Consider the following 26,999-nt stretch of genomic DNA (forward strand, 5'->3'; position numbering starts at 1 on the left):
GGCAGGATTCGAAAGTAAAATTCTATGTACTGACTTGACAGAAAATCCTAGGAAGTTCTGGTCTTACGTTAAATCAGTAAGTGGCTCGAAACAGCATATCCAGACACTCCGGGATGATGATGGCATTGAAACAGAGGATGACACGCGTAAAGCTGAAATACTAAACACCTTTTTCCAAAGTTGTTTCACAGAGGAAGACCGCACTGCAGTTCCTTCTCTAAATCCTCGCACAAACGAAAAAATGGCTGACATCGAAATAAGTGTCCAAGGAATAGAAAAGCAACTGGAATCACTCAACAGAGGAAAGTCCACTGGACCTGACGGGATACCAATTCGACTCTACACAGAGTACGCGAAAGAACTTGCCCCCCTTCTAACAGCCGTGTACCGCAAGTCTCTAGAGGAACGGAGGGTTCCAAATGATTGGAAAAGAGCACAGGTAGTCCCAGTCTTCAAGAAGGGTCGTCGAGCAGATGCGCAAAACTATAGACCTATATCTCTGACGTCGATCTGTTGTAGAATTTTAGAACATGTTTTTTGCTCGAGTATCATGTCGTTTTTGGAAACCCAGAATCTACTCTGTAGGAATCAACATGGATTCCGTAAACAGCGATCGTGTGAGACCCAACTCGATTTATTTGTTCACGAGACCCAGAAAATATTAGATATTGGCTCCCAGGTAGATGCTACTTTTTCTTGACTTCCGGAAGGCGTTCGATACAGTTCCGCTCTGTCGCCTGATAAACAAAGTAAGAGCCTACGGAATATCAGACCAGCTGTGTGGCTGGATTGAAGAGTTTTTAGCAAACAGAACACAGCATGTTGTTATCAATGGAGAGACGTCTACAGACGTTAAAGTAACCTCTGGCGTGCCACAGGGGAGTGTTATGGGACCATTGCTTTTCACAATATATATAAATGACCTAGTAGATAGTGTCGGAAGTTCCATGCGGCTTTTCGCGGATGATGCTGTAGTATACAGAGAAGTTGCAGCGTTAGAAAATTGTAGCGAAATGCAGGAAGATCTGCAGCGGATAGGCACTTGGTGCAGGGAGTGGCAACTGTCCCTTAACATAGACAAATGTAATGTATTGCGAATACACAGAAAGAAGGATCCTTTATTGTATGATTATATGATAGCGGAACAAACACTGGTAGCAGTTACTTCTGTAAAATATCTGGGAGTATGCGTGCGGAACGATTTGAAGTGGAATGATCATATAAAATTAATTGTTGGTAAGGCGGGTACCAGGTTGAGATTCATTAGGAGAATGCTTAGAAAATGTAGTCCATCAACAAAGGAGGTGGCTTACAAAACACTCGTTCGACCTATACTTGAGTATTGCTCATCAGTGTGGGATCCGTACCAGATCGGGTTGACGGAGGAGATAGAGAAGATCCAAAGAAGAGCGGCGCGTTTCGTCATAGGGTTATTTGGTAACCGTGATAGCGTTACGGAGATGTTTAATACACTCAAGTGGCAGACTCTGCAAGAGAGGCGCTCTGCATCGCGGTGTAGCTTGCTCGCCAGGTTTCGAGAGGGTGCGTTTCTGGATGAGGTATCGAATATATTGCTTCCCCCTACTTATACCTCCCGAGGAGATCACGAATGTAAAATTAGAGAGATTAGAGCGCGCACGGAGGCTTTCAGACAATCGTTCTTCCCGCGAACCATACGCGACTGTAACAGGAAAGGGAGGTAATGACAGTGGCACGTAAAGTGCCCTCCGCCACACACCGTTGGGTGGCTTGCGGAGTATAAATGTAGATGTAGATGTAGATGTAGATGTAGAACCTGCGACCGTAGCGGACGCGCGGCTCCAGACTGTAGCGCCAAGAACCGCTCGGCCACTCCGGCCGGCGATGAATTCTGGCACCGAGTTGAAGGAGCGTGGAATGACCTACTCGTATCTGTCACCGAAGTTCAGATCGACACGATGCCCAGCCGAGTTAGTGGTATTTGATATTCGTACTGGCTTTGCAGTTTTAATATCCATCAGCGTAGGAGGTCACGTCTGTGGACCTGTCTATTCCCGTAGTGCCGCCTACACAAGGTTTGTTTCTTGGCTTTCTGGAAAGCTATCCTACTGCTCCCACACCTGTACACAATATTCTGAGGAATCTCGAGACGTTTCCACATCGTCAAACTGTGCTCTGGCATGGGGAAGTACTCTCTACGTGCTGTTGGAATCGGATAACGAAGAATAAAAGCGCCATTAATCGAAACCTGCCGACTGTAAAAAAGAAATAAAAACTTTGGAGTGGCAGGAGTGTCTGTCCTAGAATGTAACGCAGATGAAACCAGTTCCTGAAGTAACAGACGGAAAAGAGAAAATTTGACTACGAAAGGCGCTGCTGTTCTACCTGAGACTATGGTCCGCCCGGAGCTCAGAGGGGGCCAGCAAGTGTTTAATATAAGGGAGCCGGGGCGGCGACGCACACAGTATCTGAGGCGGGCTAAGGCGGTGGGAGATTTACTGCCGCGCCGGCCGCCGCGGCTAAGGTCAGACGGGCCACACGTCCTCCCGGCCGCGGCCGTCGACCTGGGCCATCGCTTCGGGGCGAGTGATTCATGTAAGTGCTCGGGGACCCCCGCTGCGCACCACCCTTGCTTCTGTCGCCCTTAAGAGCGACGTATCGGCAAAATATATGCTCAAATGCGGACACATAAAGGCGCTACGTCTTTTACGCTTGTGTATCTCAGACACCATACGTAACACCAGATTTTAGATAAGCATACCCAAAACTATGTCGAAGGGTACTAGAAACAAATATAAAAAAATCACTTAGCCTGTGGTCGAAGTGGTTCCGACAATGGTCGTCAGAGGCCGGCGCCAGAGGTCACACGTAACATCGAGCGACAGCTCGGTCACAGTGCGTCCGATCTCATTCGTTAGTTTTTGACGGGATCGAGGAGTTTAGGTTACGTTCGGTTAGGTTAGGTTAGAATCTATTTTATGTATGAAGAGCACCCATGTGCTTGGAGACGAGTGCTGCAGTGCGGCTTTTGCTATTAGAAGATGCTTGTAAATGAGCTGTATCTGCCTCGAAACGAACATGGCGAGTACTGTACACTATGCCCTCAGTGACTGGAATTACCAGACACGTTTTACGAGTATATTAGATGAACACAAAAACGCCATGCTACAAAAGTTAAAAACAATTTAACTTCGTGACGCCACTTTCCTTCTCTCACCAGCGATTACCGTCAGAAGGGACCACCACCACCTTCAGTCTGTAAAGTTTTCACCATTGAGGTTATGAGCACATAATGGTTAATTTACTTGTATGTAACCAAGCAGGTATTATCTAATTAACGAAAGATAGATTTTTGATTTCACAGCTTCTTAATTTATTCTAAAAAATAGTGAAAATTAATGCAGTACTGGCTGGATATTGAGATAATCAGATTCTAGTACACTTCACTGCTATCTAAACACTTGCCAGTGGATTTGAGAAAGGAACTAACAATATTCCTGGTGGCAGTATTATTTCAGATCGAGTGTTGCTTTTAATAAAGAAAATCACTATACAGTGCCTTTTAGTGCACTTGCACAGCTTCAAAATTCGGTTGTTTGAGATGCAAGACGGAAATATTAGAATTTTAATTAGTATTCCGAGCATCGTAAATAACATCTAACATATCACACAAAAGCTTTGAAACTGTGCTTTTCAGAACGTGGTAGAGGCCTAATTATTAGAAAGATGTAGTCGACAAATGTCACTGCTGGTTTTACTTGAACCAGATCTGCGTCTTTAATGTGCGAATCGGATTTTTTGATAGACCTCGAATCACACCTCTACAAGTAGGGGCCTACTCGATATCCGTTTTGCTGCATTTATTTAACATTGTGCAGGCATACGTCAAAAAACCTTCAATGACTGTCGTTCAGTACACCTGCGAAGGACAAACATAAAGTTTAATGTACGATACTCTGAATACCCAAAGCACTGAAAAAGTGGAAACTCATAAGCACAGCACATTTGCAAGCCACATCACGTAACAGAATCACCACCGTACTGCCATAAAAACAACGCCAGTGAGCAGTAATAATAATTTGCAGACAGCTGATGTCCACTTATCACAACCCAAAAAGATCGACTACACTAACTGTAAACAAGAGATAAGCCATCCTTGTCACTTGAACAAATTATTTTTCCAGGTTATAATCCAACACCTAAAAAAAGTTTGCCTGTCTCCTGAAGAACATGGCAAGTACTGTGCACTCTGTCCTCAGTTATCAGAAGAACCAGACAGTTTTTACGCATATGAGAAATGACGCGAGAAATAGTCTGTTACATACACGAGATAATTCGTAGTGACCTTGAAGTGCAAGTTATAAACACTCTGTTTCGCTGTATGTATTTAAAGTTGTGCTGACGTACGTCAATTAACCTTCAGTGACCGTCATTTAGCACAAGAGTGAAAGACAAGCATAAAGTGGAGCATAAGGTGCTATGAAAACCTAAAGCACTTAAAAGCGGAAATACATATAGTGCAACACATTTGCAAACCACTTCATATTAACAGTATAACTGCCCTACTGGCATAAAACGGCAGTAGCAATAATAGTAATTTGTGGACAACTAATGACAACGTAGCAGAGAAAAGGTCCAATACAGTAGCTGTAAGCATATAAGACACGCTACCCTCTTCACTTGAACAAATTAATTTTTGAGTTTATATTTTTGAGGTTATAATGTACACCTAAAATTTCCAATAAAGATATTGCCTATTTGAGGTTTCGAATAAACCTGCAATTTCAGTCCATGGATTCCGAACAATAACCCGATCATGGTATTTTCATCTTCAAGATGCCACAAACTCACTCTTTCTTGGCCTGAACCTATCAGTTTCTCACGCTCAATATTTCGTGTGCGAGTAGGTCGGCCGATTTGACCGAAGGAAACACTGATCTGAATTTCATTGATTATGGTCCGAAGTTGCACAATCGGGAGACAGTGTTGGCTATAGTGTGACTGAGCACTTAGTGGCGTAGTGATTTGAAAAGATCGGCCGTCTCCGGCCGATGTCAGTCGTCGGCGGAATCCCCCGATATGGGAGCAACTGTGACCGAAGCCTTAGTCGTTGTGGAAGGTAAAACAGATAGCAGACTTCAGTTCATTGGCATGACATTGGGAAAACGCAGTCAAACTACCGAGTTGTCATAATTAAAGTGCGGCTACTAGCAGAGGTCCAGTGTGGGCTATTATTATCGCAGGGCAGCGAAACTTCGTAGACATTCTAATGCGTTAATGCAAAACCTATTTACGCTGGAAAAAAAATTGGTTCCAGTTTTGGCTATCGTGTACAAATATGGAACTGCGAATGAAAGAAATCTGTATAGAAATGTTTCCATATGTAATGGATTAGGAACGGGATACTGCCAGTAAAGGTCAAACAAATGAGAAAAGCATAATGTTGATTTTATTATTAACCGCTGCTTATACAATGTGTTCAACATGAGAACCGGAGCGAGATGTTGCAACCGTAAAAAGACTTGATCAATAGTTGCTCGCAGCAGTTCCGGTGGAATCTGAGTAAAGTATTCCTTCATACTGACCTTCAGATCAGTTTGAGACCCAACGAGTCCCTGATCAACGCGTTATTTTAATACCCCCAGAGCCAAAAAACTCATGGCTTCCCGAAAACCTCTGGAGATAATACGATCGTGGAAGGTTGCATTAAGCAGATCTTTCAGTGGGCGAGCGACATGAGGTGTTTCTCCATCTTGCATGAAGCCGGTGGTTTCCCCACAGCTGCGCTCTTCCAAAGCAGGAATTACATCCTGTGCTTCTCGATAAGGTGCAAACGTCACGGTAAACCTGACAGGCCCTCTGCGAGTATTTTCTTCAAAGAAGAACGGACAGGTGCGTGTGAATCCATACCATACAGTCACATACGGCGAGTGCAATGACTCTTTGTGCACAACCAGTTTTTTAACAGTCTCCCAAATTCGGCACATCTGAGTATTCACTGCACCCTGTAGTGTAAAATGTGCCTTGTCACTCCATATAATATTGCCCGGCGACATGTAATCAACTTCAAACCGTGCCAGAAACCGAAGAGCAAATTCAGAACATAGCTGCTGATCACAAGATGTCAGTTGTTGCACCATCTGGATCTTTTATGGGTACCTGTGTAAAACAAACTGCAAACCTTTCCATATTATTGACCACGTGTATGGACAGTTCTCGCGACTTTACACGAGCACTACCACTATATGTGGCACGTACTGCGTGATCAGTAACAGCAACATCAACCTGGTCAATATCATACACCGGGAAAGGACGCTTTCCTCTTCCAGTTGCCATACCAAACTCACCCGTGTTTTCGAATTTCATTATCATCTTCTTTAAACAATTTAATGATATCGAGCATCTCCTCAGACTTTTCAAACGGCGATACTCTCTAACTGCAGCACTGTAGTTACTGCCGTTTACATAAAACAGTTTCACTAACAGCGCACTGGAACACACATCTTAAATGAGAAACATAGCTTTTATTTTTGGAACAGTAAGTTGCTGTACCAAACAAAGGCTGTTGGTAAAGTGTAATAAAGGAATCTAAAGTAATAAGGCTCTATGAGATTTTACAAATAAGGACCAAGGTTATCAGTTAAGTTCGTCACGTAATCCCCTATTAGCGGCTACACGTCGAGGATGCGGCCAGCAGTGGTCAGCATGCGAAGGTTCAAGAGTGCCTACGCAGAGATTCGAAACTGGCCCGTGTTCCCCCCTTTCCCTGCCCCTTACTCCTGCCATCACCACCCCCCTCCCCCTAGCACGCCGACAGCTAAGTGAAGGGGGTGAGTGCACTTTGGGTATGAATTATAGGTAGCGAGTATCTCGACACTTTGCCAGAAGATGATGACTATGGAACTATTTGAAACGTTGCAGTTTCTCAACAGCGTCATCTGGCAGTAAACCCGAGAGCTTATGATCAATTGCTAAGTCTGTATTCACACACCAACGACATTGGTGTCTATAAGGACATTCGTGTGGCGAACGTAATGCATTGAGTGTCATTGGAATAAATAATTTCAGTGAAGCACAAGGTTAACAGAAATATTTTTTTCAAGCTGTCACTATCACTCTTGTGGTATCTGGTGCATATTCTGCGAGCGTCAACAGCATTTGCAAGTCATTTCATCTGCATTAGTCCCATTTTGCGCTCTGCGATAATCAAATGTTTTCTCACACATAAAACGCCCAACGAGCAGATAACAGTGTGGAATAATTTGCCCGCTGATTATCAAATTAAATATATGAATACTTTTTTTCATATTTTAAAGCTTTCTAATGAAGCTATTCTTTGAAACTTCCTGGCTGATTAAAACTGTGTGCTGGGCCGAGACTCGAACTCGGAACCTTTGCCTTTTGCGGGCAAGTGCTCTACCATCTGAGCTACCCAAGCGCGACTAACAATTTCTCCTCACAGCTTTAATTCTGCCAGTACCTCGCCTCCTGCTTTCCAAACTTCACAGAAGCTCTCCTGCAGACCTTACAGAACTAGCACTCCTGGAAGAAAGGATATTGCGGAGACATTGCTTAGCCACAGCCTGGGGGATGTTTCCAGAATGAAATTTTAACTCTGCAACAGAGTGTACTCTTTGCTTAATAATGTTGTATGTTTGTAAAATTTTGAATAACGCTCTTGAAGGAACAACCCACTTTCCTCTCATTTTCATGCGTTCAAGACCACCTACCTAAATGTTTTCTCCATTTATCCCCCACCCCCTCTTTCACTCTGGGAAACATTACACTACTTTTAATCTTGGTACCTCCACGCAGCAATAGTTTTGAAACGACTATAGTCTTTTCTTAGTTTTCCCGTTTCTGCCGTTCTTAAGAATTCTTTCATGCTTTGAGTTGTCGTACATCGTTTCGATATAAACAGGGCACAAAGTTAAGATCTATCAATTATCCACCTCTCGATCACCAGACTTGACAATTTTTTCGTCGCGAAATCCTCCCAGTTCCCCGAAGAAAGATCGTCAATTCGAAAGCGCCACGGCAATATTTGCTATCGCAAGCTGGCGAACGCGCTGTGAGTTACGAGGGCAGTGGGCGATAAAACGCCTGCTTGGCAGGTGGCACAGTGGCCGTGTCGTGGCAACTGCTGTTTGCACGGCACGATACGGATCAGAGGTCTGCTAAAACGTTAACAGCTGATGTTGTCCAGCAGTGAATGTGTTGGGAGGGTAGCTGAATGGCGTGTAATTGTCACGCTGTGGCGCAGATGCGAGTGATGAATGTGTGCAAACTTTACCGCTCAGAGACAGGCGCATTTCAGCAAGCATCGTTGAGTTCTCCGCTATATTGAGGTTAATGATACCCGTAGCGATCCATAAGGAACATCTACCGTCTGGGTGCTCTGGCTAAACGGGACATCAGCCAGAAACGGAGAGAGCTGCAAAATTCAGAGGCTGGTAAACGCCTGCATTCTGTTTCTCTCAGCTCTAGATCTGCTTCTATGACCATCACTGGATATAAATGTATAGTCCTCTGCACTTGTTTCTTGCAGACACGAAAGAGGATAGACATTAAGGTGTAATCGATATATGTAAAACAATCATTTAGAGAAAAGGCGTTTTAATATAACAAATTTTTAAAATGGAGTAAGAAGTACAAAATAGTTTCTTATAGCGCCACACAGATTCCTAACCCCTCACAAATAGTCCTGAAAATTAGTGCTTGTGAATTTTTAATGGCCATGAAAATACTTGTAGAATTTAACATGAAAATCGTGGGGCGCATGCAACAGATTATAGTAAGGAAGCGGACTATTCATGCATCAGTAATGTATGGCATGCACCCCACGTTTTTCGTTTTAAATTCTACAAGTATTTTCATACCTATTAAAAATTCACAAGCACACATTTTCAGAACTGTCTGTATGGGGTTAGGATTCCGCATAAGGCGAGGAGAAATTGTTTTAGATGATTTTGCTCGTCTTAAAGATGTGCTTTTTAATCTGGTGCATGTTAAGTTTTTCATACGATTTCAAACATTTTGGTGCGATTGCAACAGACACATGTGATAAATTTCAGAATTATTTCAGCTTCTCGTCAACCAGTACAATACTTCCTGCTGTGATTATCTCACGAGAACACCTCAAAGGTAAAAATTAGAGAGAGTCGAGCTCAAACTGGAAATTAGCTTCAATCGTTCTTACCAATAAATATTCGCAAGTATAACAGGAAAACGGGAAAATACACACATCAAAAAAAGTTCTTCATCACCTCGGTTCCGAGAGTTCAGGAACCTATATAGAAAATTGGAATAGAAATCAACATAAACATCATTTCCGCTCTATTTATTGCTCATGAAAACCACTCATTGCATGTTGTACCACCATACAGCGAGACCTTCACAGGTGGTGGTCCAGACTGCTGAACACACCGGTATCTCTAATACCCAGTATCTCGTCCTCTTGCATTGATGGATGCCTATATTCGTCGTGGCATACTATCCACAAGTTCATCAAGGCACTGTTGCTCAGATTGTCCCACTCCTCAACGGAGAGAGGTTGGAAGGTCACGTCGTCCATAAACAGCCATCCCAGGCATGTGCGATAGGGTCGATGTCTGGATAACATGCTGGTCACTCTAGTCGAGCGATGTCGTTATCCTGAAGGAAATCATTCACAAGATGTGCAGGACGGGGGTGCGAATGAAGACGAATGCCTCGCCAATATGCTGCCGATATGGTTGCACTATCGGTCGGAGGATGGAATTCACGTATCGCACAGCCGTTACGGCGCCTTCCATGGCCACGAGCGGCGTACGTCGGCCCCACAGAATGCCGCCCCAAAACAGCAGGGAACCTCCACGTTGCTGCACTCGTTGGACAGTGTGTCTAAGGCGTTCAGCCTGACCAGGTTGCCTCCAAACACGTCTCCGACGATTGTCTGGTTGAAGGCAAATGCGACACTCATCGGTGACGAGAACGTGACGCCAATCCTGAGCGGTCCATTCGGTAAGTTGTAGGACCCACCTGTGCCGCACTACACGGTGTAGTGACTGCAAAGATGGCGCTCGCCATGGACGTCGGGAATGAAGTTGCGCTTCATGCAGCCTATTGCGTACAGTGTGAGTCGTAACACGACGTCCTGTGGCTGCATGAAAAGCATTATTCAACATGGCGGCGTTGCTGTAATGGTTCCTCCTAGTCATAATCCGTAGTTAGCGGTCATCCACTGCAGTAGTAGCCCTTGGACGGCCTGAGCGAGGCACGTTATCGACAGTTCCTGTCTCTTTGTATCTCCTCCATGTCCGAATAACATCGCTTTGGTTCACTCCGAGATGCCTGGACACTTCCTTTGTTGAGAGTCCTTCCTGGCAAAAAGTAACAATGCGGACGCGATAGAACCCAGGTATTGACCGTCTAGGCATGCTTGAACTACAGACAACACGAGCGGTGTACCTCCTTCCCGGTGGAATGACAGGAACTGATCGGCTGTCAGACCCCTTCCATCTAATAGGTGCTGCTCATGCATTGTTATTTACCTCTTTGGGCGGTTTTAGTGACATCTCTGAAAAGTCAAAGGGACTGTGTCTGTGATACAATATCCACAGGCAATATCTATCTTCAGGAGATCCGGGAGCTGGGGTGATGCAAAACTTTTTTTGATGTGTGAAGCAGTGGTACACTAAGTATCCTCTCCCACGCACCAAACACAAAAGCTGGTTAACACTGCGTTTTCATTGATTTCTTCAGCTATATTGAAAGTTTCAAGTCTCTATTTCATTTGGAAATCTAATGAAAAGTAAGGTACTTCTCAAATGTCGTTCCGTCTCAGTTGCACATTTTTAATTGGATTAGACGTTTTGAACACTTTGGATCATCTTCAGATCTAAGTAGTTGCGCCAGCAATTCATCTCTTCTACTCAGAACCGCATATCAGAGGAATGAGGAATGCGGTGGTGAGGCAAAATCTGATAGTCCAAAGAAGCACCGTGTTTCACTCTGTCCTTTGTGGAATGAGCAGGGCCGTTGGCGTAGAGCAAAAATAACGCGTTCACTATGCCATAGTAGTTACCTCATTCCTGTTGTCTCGTTCATTATTAGACTTACTCATGCATTACCCCGATTTGTTTTCCTTTTTATAAGTGTATACTCACTTGACAGAAGTCCTATTCGTCCTGCCACCGCACTTTACCAATTCACACTACCCCAACTTCAGTTTGTCTGTAGAACAGAGGCTTTCCTCAGGTCTACCACAAGATGATCAGTAGGAACGACTGTCAACCTGTCCAACCTTCCTGACAAAGAAACAGCATCGCAATAAAATACGAGGGCCCTTCAATATTTTTTTTCCTGAAAGAAGGTTAGTTTTATTCAGGATTCCATTATATTATTCCCCACTCTTATTTTTCAAGATAACCTCCATTCAACGCGACAGCTTAACGCCACCGTACTGGGAGGGACTGAACGTCTGCATGGTACCACTTCACTCCTCGACGTCGGAACCAACATCTTGCTGCATCAACAACCTTCCAGTCATCCACGTACTGCTTCCCACGGAATGTGTCAACAGTCACGTCCTGTTAGCAGCGAGATGTCTGATTTGAACCGTCGGTCACCTCGAATGAGAGTGCCTGCGCGTTCCAACATTGCGGGAGTCGCAGCTATGTACGGCTGGCCGACACGTGGGTCATCAGACAGGTTTGTGCGGCCTTCTTGTTATGATCAGAGACGCCTCGCCCAACGACTCACCATGCTTTTGTTCACTGCCAGATCTCTGTAGACGTTCTGGAAGCGCCTTTAAGTACCTGCATTGCTCTGGTTTTTCGCCAAAAGAAACTGAATGACAACTGTTTGCTTGGAACGCACCTGCGTTACAGACGCCATTTTTTAGCGTAAGTATAGCGCAGCCACCTGTCGGAACTTCATTAAACTATAGGGGCTGAAGTGGGAATATTCTACAATGCCTCACAAAAAATTTGGTATTTTTTCAATCTAAACTGCCCGAGAGGGAGAAAGGTTAGCATTACTTATTGAACGCCCGTCGTATAATTTGCATTTCCGATGGTAGATTCATATTATACTCAAATTTCCGTATCGTTTGGTTTATGCCTGGGGTCGTGTCAATAATGTTTCGAACGTCGATGAAATTAATCATTAATTAAATGGTATGAAATTAATTTTTCCCAGCATTTACAGATCACCGCGGGCTTGTCTAATCAGAGGACTGTTGCCTCCTGGGAGCGGATGAATAATTCGCTACATGGCAATTCGCAACATGGCAACTAGCCACAGAGGCTGGTCGAGCCATTATTTTGAATTTCTTGCCACGGCTTCCTCGCGGTGCAGGGACACTAGGTCATCGCACCCACTAGCAGAACTGCTCTCACTCCAGGTACCCCAACCTCTGAACCGTGAGACCAGGCCTTACTGGCCAGAACAAGTCCTAACTATCGCCCTGATTAGGTTGGCCACGGGCGCCTCTTTCTGCTGGCGGACGCATTGTGAGATGCACTGCCCTCAGAGACAAAACTGACGAGTCAAGCGCTCCCGTTCTCAGTCGTTTGCAGTTCTTGGTTGGAGTCGGCTCATGACCTTCAGTAGTGCAGATGTATCCGCCAGTTATATGCTGTTGTACATGTTTGCTGTTCTCGGTTCCAACTATGGACCTCACAGCTCGGTTTACTGCTGTTCCACATTGACGATAATGCAGCAGCGGGTATTTCGGCCGTAAATTCGTAGAAATACAACGGTTTGCATTTCAGCCAGTGGGAGCGATGGAGATAGCCGTGCTCAAGTGATAGTACTTTGTACAGTCCCCGCCTGGGCTTCAGTGTATTCAGTTCTCATGGCTTTTAACCTTTTCAACGATTTCTCAGGGTACGCTTTCTCAGATCAGATCTATCAAAACGCAATTTGCAATTACTTGTTTCTTTTGTGTTATCGTGCGGCAAGACTTTTCACGTTGACTGTCTGTGGATACATCATAATTAACTTGTAATAGTCTACCTCAAATTTTAGTGTGCTTTCTTCGGAACAATATATGCATGTTTTTACCAGTTCTGTCGGACTTCTGGTCTGCTGAATTCCCCGGATGCCACCTGTTCATTTAGCTATCAGAAACCACTTCTAGACAAGATAGCGCCCGATACTGGCCACGATCGAGGTAGTAGCAAATTAGCAGATAAGGCTAAATGTACCTGTTAACTGGGAATCAGAGGTCAGGCAGTTATTCATCAAAGTTATTATCAGTATCGCTACGTTCTTTTAAAACAACACAGCACAACAGCATTAACATATCAATTCCCCTTTTAAAATGCCCTAAAATACTTACCATACTGACGGAACTAACATTCCACACTCCGACCTGTAGATTGTCAATATTATTTCTTGGTAATGACGATATCCTCCTTAGTAGACCCCGCACAGAAATCCGAATGTGTTACTGTGTTACCTCTGAATTATTTCCCTAAATTTAATGCCATGTCCCCGAGAGAAATAACGATTTTAGTTTGCCCTTGGTTTCAGCCGTTTGCAGTCCGAATATAGTAAGATAATACTGGCTAATGTTGCAAAGCCAGATCGGTCAATCAACCCAACTGTTGCCCCTGCAACTACTGAAAAGGCCGCTGCCGCTCTTCAGTAACCACAAGTATGTCTAGCCTCTCCACAGATACCTATGGCTGTCTTAACCGTTGAGGCATGCATGCCACCACACCTTGGTAAGGCCCGTGGTTGATGGGGTGAGGGGGTGGGGTAGGTGATGGAGATATATTACATACAAGTAGAAACTGTAAGAGATAAATTTCTAAGTTCAAATATTCGGCGTGGTCTTTCAGACCTCGTCCGTGCCTAAGTAAGGTCATGTCACCTGGAGGTGTGCACCGTCAATGGATGAGGGGAGTCTTGGAAGTACCTAAAATAAACTCTGTACTGGTATCAAAGTGCTTGAATCGCACACGTCCGTCGATCCACTAAGAAATCAGGTGAACAGATAAACGAATTTTGTAGGCTGACACAATTTCTGTTTATGTCTGCATCTATACATGTAAAATATTTGTCCCTACAACCCTGTCCAACAATCCACACCACACATTCACTTCTGGTGAGAAATGTTTCCACTCTATCACTACGTTCCATTATTGCGGCAGTCGGACGTGTTTACCGTGCTGTAAGTGTGGAATGTAGCCTCATCTGAGAAACAGACGAAATCGATGAAAGCTTAGTTTTCATCCAGTTTTGCCAGAAATGCCTCTGTGAATGCCTTCAGTCGCGGCGTGTCCCTAGGCTTGATTTTGCGATGCAACTGTATACGCAACCTTTTATGGACGCCATCGTGTACTGTCGAATGGAGTAAAACTGTAACTGCCTACTTGCTTGTCAGATTGACTTACACGGACTCTGCTCGAATCACATATGGATTACTTCAGCAGTAGTCTGCGGAAATGCGCGATGGCGTGATGGCCCAACATTGAAAGCAAATTCCCAGTGCCCTGAAGCCGCTTGTCCCATTTCTTGATTGTTAGACAAGTGAGAACATTATCGTTTTTTCGTAATCCATACTCATGCTGAAAACGACCTCGTACCAGTGTAACAGACTTTAACTGCATGAGAGAAAGCACACAGAACATCTGCTGCTGTGGAGTCCACATGGCTTCTGAACGATGTTTATGTGGACAAAGTGTTAAGCATGTCTGCACCTGGTATCAACTGCCACAAGCAAACACAGAAAACTTTTTGAGTTACCATACTTGTAGAAGCAAATCACCAAAAATTATCTCAATTATGTCTGAAGTTATTACATGTTATATTCCAATATGTTTAACTCAGACACCATGTATATACTGCAGAGTGTATGAGTGCATGTTCGGGATCTCCTCCCAAACCTTTGGACTGATCCAAACCAAATTTTGACAGAAACAGCAGGCCTCAGGAGTATCAGCACTGTGGTTCTTATAACCTCATAGCTCCAATAGCAGAACAGACGCAGGCAAACACGTTTACTTTCCATCCCCTGGTGAATATGCTGCCCTGCACGACAGACATTTTGTGTGGGAACAGAATCAGTCTGCCAAATCAACCTGCTTTGCAAGACAGCCTACGTGTCACAGTCTATCAACAGTTTCCCGCGCCGGACATGTAAACAAACTTGTAGGTAGGGCAACCACAGCTATGAGTAGTCATCCTGGGTATTAATAAGCGCTTCAGCTTTATTATACAGTGAAGCAGTTATTAATACTCAAGATTGGACATGTACGTTGCCCTGCATGACAGGCTAGTTGTTCTGCAGTAATATTGGCCTCCTTCATAGACCTGCTTTGCATGGCGAAGTGCGAGTCAGAGGTAAATAAATGATTTTCAGTGACCTGCTGTGTTGCCTGGACTGCATGACAGGCATGTTGTCTGAGTAGCGTTGGCCTGCTTTATTGAACTATGTCACAGGAGCTACACGTGCTGACAAGCATCGCTGCGGACAGGTTGAGATGGATAGAGGCAGGGATGAACAGAGGGGAGAAATGGACAGTGATAGGAGAGGAAGGGGAGTTGCATGAGGCAGATGAAAGGTGTTGAGGGGCGACTGGTAGGTGTGAAAGGCACAGGGGGAGGTGGATATAGAAAGAGAGGTAGGGTGGAGGATATGGTAAGAGGAAAGGAAGAGGCAGATATGATAGAGAGGGGGAAGGAATGGACAAAGAGAGGGGGAGGAAGAGATGGTGCGACAGAGAGAGTGAGGAGGAACAGAAGGATTGAAGCGGCAGGCTGACATTGAAAGACAGAAGGACAAAGAGGTGGTCACAAAGGGGGAGGATGAGGTGTGTTCAATATATCAACAAAAAATTATGTATAATGGCACAAGTGTAATGCATAACGATAAAGTTACTAGAAAATGTACTCATCTGTAATATATAATATATACTGTTGTCAATTATTGTAAAAATAGGTAATCCAATATGTCAACAACTATGAATGCAGTGTAGTGATCTATAAAGTCAAAGTATCTTAACAGGTAGAAAAAAAAGTGAAACATACGAGTCTAAACGCCAGGGTCAAACTTACAAGTTTAAAATTCAGCTACAGATGTAATACTCAAATTTATAAGTGTGGACGATGAGGCATAATCAGCCTTATTATGTGGGGGGGAGGGGGGCGAGGAAAAATGTTGAAACTTTCTGGCAGATTAAAACTGTGTGCCAGGAAGTTTCATGTCAGCGCTCACTCCGCTGCAGAGTAAAAATTTCGTTCTGGAAACTCCCCCAGGCTGTGGCAAAGCCATGTCTCCACAATATCCTTTCTTCTGGGAATGCTAGTTCTGCAAGTTTCGCCAGAGAGCTTCTGTGAAGTTTGAGAGGTAGGAGACGAGGTACTGGTGGAAGTAGAGCTGTGAGGACGGATTCTTGGGTAGCTCAGTTGGTAGAGAACCTGCTCACGAAAGACAAAAGTCTCGAGTGTCGGTCCGGCACACAGTTTTAATCTACCAGGAATCTCATATAAGTGCACCCTCCGTTGCAGAGTGAAAATTTCATTGAGGAAAAACGTTACTTATAGCTTTACTGTAATTGTTGTTATTATGGTTGTCTTATCTTAAAATTACCCTCATATGCTGAGCCGTGGCTGGTTCATGTTATACGCTCGATTAAACCTTTGTTGCTATTCTGTGTTAATTTCCCGTGGTTATCGCGATTATGCTGTTATCCTCTCTCTCCGCGAGTGGCAGCAGCGGTGTGTGTCGATATTCGTACATTGTACTCGCAGTGGTTAGCACACTGGACTCGCACTCGGGAGGACGACGGATCAATCCCGCGTCCGGCCATCCTGATTTAGGTTTTCCGTGCTTTCCCTAAATCGCTCCAAACAAATGCCAGGATTGTTCCTTTGAAAGGGCACGGCCGAATTCCTTCCGTAATCCGATGAGACCGATGACCTTGCCGTTTGGTCTCTTCCCCCAAACTACCCCATGTACATTGTACTATCTTTGGCCTGGCGCTTATAGTTTCCAGCTGTGCTGTGTGCGACCAGTTGGTCGGTTGGTGTGGAGCAGCGAGGAAATCTCCACGGCACGTAGTTTGGCTGGGGCTGCTGGTGGGGTCTACGCGCGGTCAGAGTGTGTGGTGCTGTTCCCATTGCTACGAGGTCCGTGGCTCACCGATCCTGGACACGAAAGTTGATTTTTGACTTAATCTACCAGCAAGTCACGACTGTTCACATTGTGTCGTTTGGATTTCGTTGTCGGCTGTTGGGACATTCCCGCGAGCAACAACGTGTGTTTTCAAGTTGGCAAATTTTAGCCACTCTCCGGTGGTGTTTAACTGTACTTGGTTATTTTGGACTGAAGTACACTATCGGAATCTTCTGCCTTGTGGCCGTTAACGTTCCGATTACCTGCCCTGGCCGTTGACGTAAATTCAGGCAGTGTATTTTCCTCATCGTGTTGTCGCTGTCCAGCAATGTGTGTAGTTTCAAAGCTCACTGTATAATTGGTTGTGGGCGCTGATACCTTCTACGTTGTTCCATTGAACTCCCTGTTGTATACTGGTCTGGGAGAGCGGAAGTTATCTTGTCGTGGGTCCGTTGACTGTCTGTCGGTTGGGTTGTCGTCGGATCGAGAATGGTTGGGCCGACTGCCTGTCTCACTTAAGCGAGCGTTAGTGTTTGAATTCCAGGCTGACCCTCGGAAACTTCTGAGCACCGTTGGGTGTACTGCCTTTTCTTATTTGTTCTTGTTGTTTGTATTTGTATGTCATATAGCCGATTTTTAAATTAAGGTTGGTTTGCCCTTAAGGCATAAGATTGTGTGGGCCTTCAGCCTAATTTAAAGGACTGTCTTAAGTAAGGCCATTGGCCTTTTTAAAAATTTAATTTTGTTGGGTCTTAAGTGATGGTCCTTCAGCCGACTTTGAATTAAAGTTGTATTGCTCTTAAGGTATCAGATTGTTTGGGCCTTCAGCCTAATTAAAGAACTGTTTTAAGGTAAGGCCTTTGGCGTTGTAAAAATTTAGTTTGGTTTGAGTCTTAAGAGATGGGCCTTCAGCCGATTTTTTTTAATTAAAGTTGTTTTGCTCTTAAGGTGTGAGATTGTTTGGGCCTTCGGCCTAATTGAAAGAACTGATTTAAGATAAGGCCTCCTGCCTTTTCAATTTCTGATTTTGGTTTGAGTCATAAGTTATTGGCTTTCAGCCGATTTTAAATTAAAGTGGTCTTGCCCTTAAGGCATGAGATTGTATGGTGTATTCAGCCGGTTATTAAGTTCCAAAAATTAAGGCTGTGGTTTTTTATTTTTTTATTTTCTTGGCTCTCGTAATGTTTGGTCAAATAAATAAAGTTATATGTTCGAGTGTAACTGACAGCCGTTTATTTTGGTCCCTTTCCACAATTTAAGCTACCTGTCCTGTCCTGCGGGTTTAGCAGAGCGTTTCATATACCACTGCTCATTTCGACTACACATCTTCATGGTTTTATCATTGAGGTTACGAGTAATTTTGTTACTCAGGTTATGTCCAAACTTGATATATTCAGTTATTTGTTTTTGTGTATGACAATAATTGCTGATGCAGGAAAATCATTGTCTACCTTGCTACTGCTCATGAGCTTACTGTGTTTCCACACAGGCGACATTGGATTTGTATTGGCCAGCTTTTCGGAAGTAATGATCTTATATTAATCTTCCCTATATGAACTTTTTTATTTTGAGGTTTTGTAGTCCCTTTTGTCTCGTTCATATTGATCCAGTTACCTGACGATGGTCTTAGACTGAAGCTAGTAAATGCAGCTTTGTGTCATGAGTTTCCAGAAACAAGAAAGTAGGCCTACATCAACCAAAATTCAGTAAATGTTCTAGAATTAGTCATGATCTCACTTTATGAATCTTTCAAGTGAAAATATTTTACTGATTATCGCGCAGTTGAGTCAAGGCTCATCTAAAAGTTGCAACTACGCAGATGTTCTGAATTTTTGCTTCACAAATGAAGATAACCTACCAACAATAAATATTGAAACAACTGGGGACGTAAGCACACCTGTGGTTCACTCTAACTACGAAGGGTAGTATATGTATTGAAGATTGGCAAGAATTCTGAAACGTATACTAGTAGGAAAGAATGATAGGTGGAGATCTTAATACGTTACCCTACTGATGAAAGACTCAGTTATAGTAGTCAGAACTAACTGACAAGGACAAGGAGGGGGGATGATTATTAAAAATGAGACTGCTGGTTGATCACCGAATGAAAATATTGTGCAAACATTTTGGTTCCTGTATTCATTGTTTCATTATCATTCCTTACGTTATTTAAACTAAGATTTCAATGTAGGAGAATGTCCTGGATACTAATCCAGATAATAACGAACGAGGGCAGTAATAATAATACGGAATTTCAGTTGTAATAAAAACCTATTACTTAAGGAAAACTGTCTTAAGTTTCACACAGACGGCCACACACCTGCTACACTCTCCGTAACAGATCTTTCTTATACATAGGAAACGTTGGTGTTAATTTTTGTGATAATGATTTTGGTAGTGTACGACCAGTGGCGACGGAGCTCCCTTAAGATCGATCACCGTCTAGCTCGACGCAACGGCACACAATGGTGGGAGGTTGGTTAGATGGGCTTTCTGCGTAACTCCAGAAGACTGGGAACAGTTTCAACTGAACCTGGTACACATGTGATTTACTACTGAGGGGTAAGACACCGTTGACACTCCTAGATAAGGGTGGCTGGAGTGAGATTTGGAAGTCTGTAACATCTGGAGCAATTTCAACAAATGTGATACACATCTGGTAAATATGCTGAAGTAAAATATATCTTGGTGTGAGAGAGGTGGGACCTGGGCCTGGGACTAACAATGATATTTCATTCCAGAGATGGTGGTCGGATGGTAACAATGGAAAATGGTCGTTGCTGATGACGAATGCAGGAATTTCGAAGAGATTAGATTGACTGGTAACGATGCTTATATATTTTTTGCATTTATTTCAGCTGGCAAGATCAGAGCTTTCAGGCATTCTCTTACATCTAACTAGACATTCTTAGTGAGTCAACATTATATTTTGTACAGTAAATCAACCATATCTAATAATAATAATGTTTGGGCCTATGGTAATGATCATATGGAACTTAATAAATATCAGTCTTTGTAATTTCTTCGTTACGTTCTTGTCAAATTTGAGTAATGGCACCTAACAGAAACGTCAGGCAATACGGAACGAATCAATTTTGAGGGAAAGTTGACTGGTGAGAGGAAGAGCGAGAAACAATATGATAAGATCAGCAAATGAGATGGAAGGAATGAAATAGAAATAGAAAAGAATTAGAATAGCATAGACGTGAGAGATATATGGATATCCTGTTGGACAGAAAGAAAACAGGTGGAATATCCCGACAGAGGAGCTATACTGATTGTAACAAATAAAGCCACAATCTCTTCTTGAATGCAGATCGGTTTTGTATGAAACGCAATTTACTGGGTATTTGTTCCATAACTGTATCACTGAAATGGAGAAGTGAAATGAGAAAGATTTATGTTGTGCAAAGAAACAGTCAAGATGCTGAACAATCCGATCTGATAATGCAGTCAGAATTCAGCCATGTTCAATGCATGGAGTATTGTCACTGTTCCAAAGGAGCTCCATTGAAGAACACATTCCCAATCTCCCGATATAACAATGAGGACTATGGCCTTGACTTGTATCAGCAACACAATTTATATCAGTTTATACTCTCAATAGAAACATGAGGATATTCAGTGTAAAATAATATGTAAAACTCGTTTTCACAAAAAATATAATAACTATGGTATAAATAGTACATCTGCGTCTCCAAAATAAGTGGAAAAGACTCAGGCGCTTTCACCAGACCTCATACAGGCCAACCTATGTCTGTAACCCGTTAAAGAAAATCTCCTCTTCCTGTGAAACACTGCTCAATACCTTCAACGAGTTCATTTTCCAGATAGCCGTTTTCATCACAGAGACTTGACTCTCATTTTCTCTCACCAGAAGAGAGCCTCATTAAGATAATAATGTTTGTACTTAGTCCAATTTTCTCTGAGGAAGAAAGCGGCTCTTTCGGGTCTCAAAGGGTGTAATATTCTCCAGAAAACGGGAGTTTTGTAATGTGACGTTATTTCGTGATGAAAATGGGAACAGTTTCACCTCCACGAAATGGGTAGCTTTTGATTTGTTAGGTATTTTAAAATTTTGGATTAAGTGTTACACTATGTTGTCACACTATGTATCTTTAACATCACATACATAAATAACACGTTGTACATTTTATTTATTTCTATGCTCATTTTGAAAATTATCTGCTGAAACTCGTATTGAAATACGTAACAAATAAAACAAGGTATAAATACGGTGGTCAATTTATACTACATTGACGAAAGTATACGTATGTTGACTCATCAGTACAGTTCAAGTATCCGTAAATAAAAGATCTTACTTCACAGAAAGTCTGTGTGCATCTTATTACGCAAAAATCGAACGCACCTTTCTCCACAATGCTGTCCCCACAAACCAAGCTGACATCGGCGAGGTGGCTGAAGCGAGCGACCGTAAATAGGAAACGCTTTTACGGTCGCTCCCATCAGTCACGGCGCCGAGTGCCAGCTTGGTTTGTGCGGGCAGTACGTGACTGCCACTAACGCAATTGTCTGGCAAGTGCTACACTGTGAACTACGATCCACTCCGAGGTGCACAATCTGTCTAGCACTCCGTCGAGCGACATATGATAATCTCTCTTTTTCTTTGCACATCAGTAGAAATGCGGTAGTGGCTTGAGATACAAATTTACCTTTGACCTTCTGGTTGCCTACACACAGGGACAGGAGCAAACGCATGAACACATCGTGTCCACTCTTGTCCCTCACCTCCTTCCCCCTCCAGCCTCCCATCTCCCGTTTCCTGCTAAGCCATGTCACATTCTTGGAAGTATGCTAATCAGTCAATTTCTAGTCCACTTACACACATTAGATCTTTCAATTACAGTTCAGTATTTCACGATTATAAATAATGAACCAGTGAGAGAGCTTTCTACATCAAGAATGTGTGAGGGCCATGATATCATTCTCGTCCAGTGTTGATAGTAATTACGTGGTATCTGCAAGTGACTGTCTATAATGCATATACTTTGCTTGTCTGCATACAGCCCCTACAAATGCATTCTCTGAAAGTTATCACATGATATAATGTATGGAACTGTATACAGGCCCATAGGAAATGGAATGTTCTATCTGTCATGGTGGTTCAAACAAGCTCAACTGTTATAGATCAAAGAAAAAATACTATGACATGCACCTCATGTATGTAAGAAACAGGGCATATGATAGTTTCAGCCACCTTATTTCGGCTACATTTGAGTCACCCATCTACTCAATTTCAACTAATTTTGAGCAGGTCAACAAATCATGACCTGTCTGAGATCTTGATAACTGAGTGTGCGTACACGTCTTGCCACTGTCCTCCTGGAATCTCACGTATGCCGCCCCAGTCCCACCCCACCCCCTCCCTTCTCATCCCATCTATGTGACTTTAGGGGGACAATGCTAAATGTGTACACATGCTTAGTCAGTAGAGTCTCAGACAAGATGAGACATTTTGTGTTCAGTAGCAATTGTGTATGAGCAGTTGGGTGTCTCTGAAAAGTAGTCATAACTAGGTCGTTGAAAATATCGTATGCCCTCTTTCGTATCTATATAAAAGGTCCAAAGCAACTGTATGTTTAAAAAGCCACAACTCTTGGTTGGCGTACAGAGAAAACTAGTGACAATTGCCGATCGGAACTACGGTTCCATCGCTCCCTAAAAATTTTACAAACTGTATCATTTTTCCTTTTCGTAATCAACTGCTAAATAATACCAACAGCTAACTGAAAGATAATATTTACATCATATTTAGCCGCTAATGTCACATTCTCCAACACTTTAGCACATCGTACCGCATTACAGATGTTGCGTTTGGGGAGTTCTTTAATGTGGTGTATCACTTAAACGGTGTATTTTCGTAATATGCAAGCATAATTACGAAACACACAAATATGACAGCTTCGTGAACACTTAAATCAACATGGCGGCTTCTTGATATATTTGGAAGGCTTGCTGAACTACTATGAGTGCCTGGACTAGTAAATCTTTGGACAAAACTACGCATTAGACAACGATTAATCTCCGGTCATGGACGAAAATTCGATCTTTGCACCAACGTAAAGAAACCGAAAAATTACATTATTTATCAAAATAGGTAAATATTTGTTCTGCAATAGTAAACAGTATAACAAGCAAGTGGTTCACTTAGTGTAATTATTGATCTAGCTTACAGGTTACGGTACGCTCAGCGACGACTGACATACTGTCACACAGCACACTTCGAAGAATTAACACAATTAACAGTAATTTTAACTTCTAAAATTAACACACACTCGTATAGGTAAGAAATGAGGGTTGCTATGCTTTCAGCTATCCACTTTCAACCACTTTTCAAAATCAGTTAAACATTATATTGACGCCATTCGAGGGTATTAACTTTACTTTGCAGCACAAACATTTGTCATCTTCTACTGATAATGCTAACTTATACTATTGCCCAGAGTAAACTCTACGCAGCACAGTCGATTTATTAACATTATTTAGATTATTTTCATGTATGTTATAAAGAAGAACTTAAATGCTACTTCCCCCTTTCAACTACTTTTGAAAGTCATCCAAGGATCATAGTGAGCCCCATGTTAGGGAATTAACTTCTTCTTTCAGTAGAAAACATTTATGATCTTCTGTTGATAATGCTAACTTACGCTATCGCACAATGGAAGTTGTCGTTCAATACACTTGGACAACCTTCCGCAGGTTTAAACACACCATCCGCTCTGTGCTTACTGCTTCCATCCTGGTAATAGCCAAGGAAGATCTAAAAGTTTCTCGTACATCCAAATCAAGGACTCTTTGTGCAATCTATAATACGAGGGTCAGTCAAAAAGTAATGCCTCCTATTTTTTTTTTCTACGTTTAATTGTCAGGAAATTTAAATGCAATTACATAGGTTGAAAACCACAACATTGAGGATCATTTTGTCATTTTTCAATGTAATCTCCGCCCATCTCTACAGTTTTGGTCCATCTTTGAACAAGGGCATGTATCCCAGCACGGTAAAAATCACAGCTCTGCTTCCTAAGCCATTGACGCACGGATGTTTTGACGGCCTCCTCATCTTCAAAATGAATCCCACGATGAGCTTCTTTTAGTGGCCCGAACAGATGGAAGTCTGATGGTGCCAGGTCAGGGCTGTATGGGGGATGAGGCAAAACTTCCCATCCAATTTTAACAATCTCGTCAGAGGTGTGACGACTGGTGTGTGGTCTTGCATTGTCATGCAAAAGAAGAACATCTGCCATCGATTTTGTTGGGCGAACTCGCTGAAGACGTGCTTTAAGTTTTTTGAGGGTTGTGACGTATTGAACAGAATTTATTGTGCATCCCTGCTCCAAAAAATCAACCAGAATCACACCCTCTGTATCCCAGAAAACTGTTGCCATAACTTTCCCTGCCGATCGCACAGTTTTGAATTTTATCTTCCTCGGCGAGCTTGTGTGACGCCACTCCATTGACTGCCTCTTTGATTCGGGTTCAAAAAAATGCACCCATGTTTCGTCCCCGGTCACAATTTTTTTCAGAAACTCATCTCCCTCCAAACGGAAGCGCTGCAAGTGTTGGGAGGCTATTGTTTTCCTTGCCTCTTTATTCTGATCGGTTAACATTCTTGGAACCCACCGTGCACAAACTTTTGAGTACCCCAATTGTTTAATAATCGTGATCACACTGCCTTTACTAAGAGAAATAATGCGACACACTTCATCTGCAGTCACCCGACGGTCACCACGAATGATGTCAGCAACTTGCTGAATGTTGTGTGGAGTCACTGCACTCACCGGCCTGCCGCTCCGCTTTTCGTCAGTCAACGGTGTTTGCCCTTCAGCTTCCTTACAACAACGAACCCATCGTCTAACAGTGCTGACATCCACTGTCACAACACCATACACCTTCTTCAGTCTTTCATGAATGCGTATGGGCGTTTCACCTTCTGCATTCAAGAATTCAATCACACAACGCTGTCTCAAACGAACATCGATGTCGGCCATCTTACAAACTTCTGCTGTGCTGCCACCTGTTGACACAGAAAGTTACTACTGCAGTGGATTGCAGAAGAAGGGTTGAGGAATGGCGCCAAATTCAAATTTTTCACTTAACTTAATTTCTTTAAGTAGAAAAAAAATGGGAGGCATTACTTTTTGACCGACCCTCGTATGGTTACCGATATCATAGATTACTTCTGTGCTTGGGATCTAGCTCGATATCTATAGTAATGATAAAACTGTAAAATCGTGTTTTCTGTGTGTGTGTGTGTGTGTGTGTGTGTGTGTGTGTGTGTTTGTATGTGTGTGTGTGTGTGTGTGTGTGTGTGTATTTAAACATGTTAACATCCAAAACCAGCTAATGATCGTAGCTTGGGGCAACTTATTGGCTACATTTCATCAAAATCGGATCAGGAAAAAAATGATATCGTAATTTAAAGTTTTAGGAGTCCACTCAGGTTAGTAGTTCTGACACATTAATGACGGCATCGTAGCCTTTAGTTTTATAGTACACCAAAGCGCCAACAGATGGGCTGTTAGGATTTGTACCACAGTCACAGAAGTATTTTTGGAAGCTTTGCGTCAGTGGCAGAATTATGAGCCACTATCTTTTCTTAACGAATACAAACTATCATTAAATTTACTTTGTTAAGATATTATTGAAATAGCTTCGTGTCTTAAAAACCTAACGAAGCTGCTTTGCTTCTTTCGATATTTTAATTTATATTTGACTTATTAGCTTGGGAAAACGAATTTATTTACAAATTTATCCTATAGAGAATCCGCTCTATTCGGATTGAGGTACGGAACAATAAAAATCAAAGGTAGAGGCCCTTCTATAAAAAGATGGAACGAAAGTTGGTTTTAACGTCCCGTCGACATCGAGGTCATTAGAGACGGAGCACAAGCTCGGATTGTGTCAGGAATGGGGAAGGAAATTGGCCGTGCCCTTCCAAAGAACGATTCCCGGCCTTTGGTGCGAAGTTGGGAAATCACGCTCTTCTTCAACGTTCGTTGTGAAGCACATGCTTATACCTATTTTGACATATAAATTCTTTATACATCTTTATAGTTCGAGACCATCCACAAATATCTTATTCTTGCTCACAATCACATTGTTGTTTCCTTGGTAGTCTTCTTGCACACAGAAGCCGTGGCTGGATGTGAGGTAATCATACACCCCTATTTTGATAAAAATCCCAGCAAAATCTTGAGTTAAGTCCAGATAAGTTATTAATCAATTACAAGGATCAGCATTAGTATACCAGGCAGCTCATTCAGTGGAATGTACCATGTAGGTAATTGTTGAATGTACCACGCGTTTGCCGGCCGTGGTGGCAGGGCCTTTCTAGGCGCTTCAGTCTAGAACCGCGTGACCGATACGGTCGCAGGTTCGAATCATGCCTCGGGCATGGATGTGCGTGATGTCCTTAGGTTAGTTAGGTTTAAGTAGTTCTAAGTTCTAGGGGACTGATGACCTCAAATGTTAAGTCCCATAGTGCTCAGAGCCATTTGAACCATTTTGTACCACGCGTTTCCTTCTTTAATATTCCACAACTGTTCTTGGCAGTTCACTACTAAACAGCTGCCCCATTCTGAAAGCAGTCTTGTACACGTGCAACGCACATTTCTGTAATATGAGAAAGAAGACACGTGTAAGTTCGAATGCGCCAGTAAGTCAAGACTTATCTGGGACATTGCTGACTAAGCATAGATAAAAATCTCACCACAGCCTTCCTGACATCAGACGCATGAAACTAACAGCCAACCCTCCCCCTTCTTCCCTGCTCCATGCGTGTGACATTAGATAAATGTTCTAAGATGTATATGTGTGTTTAGCCAGGAAGATCTCAGATAACTCGAGATTTGTTGACAAAATCTGTTGAACAATAGTTAAACCAGGAGTGTAA

This window comes from Schistocerca nitens, chromosome 4, assembly GCF_023898315.1.
Source record: "Schistocerca nitens isolate TAMUIC-IGC-003100 chromosome 4, iqSchNite1.1, whole genome shotgun sequence".
Lineage (NCBI taxonomy): Eukaryota > Metazoa > Arthropoda > Insecta > Orthoptera > Acrididae > Schistocerca > Schistocerca nitens.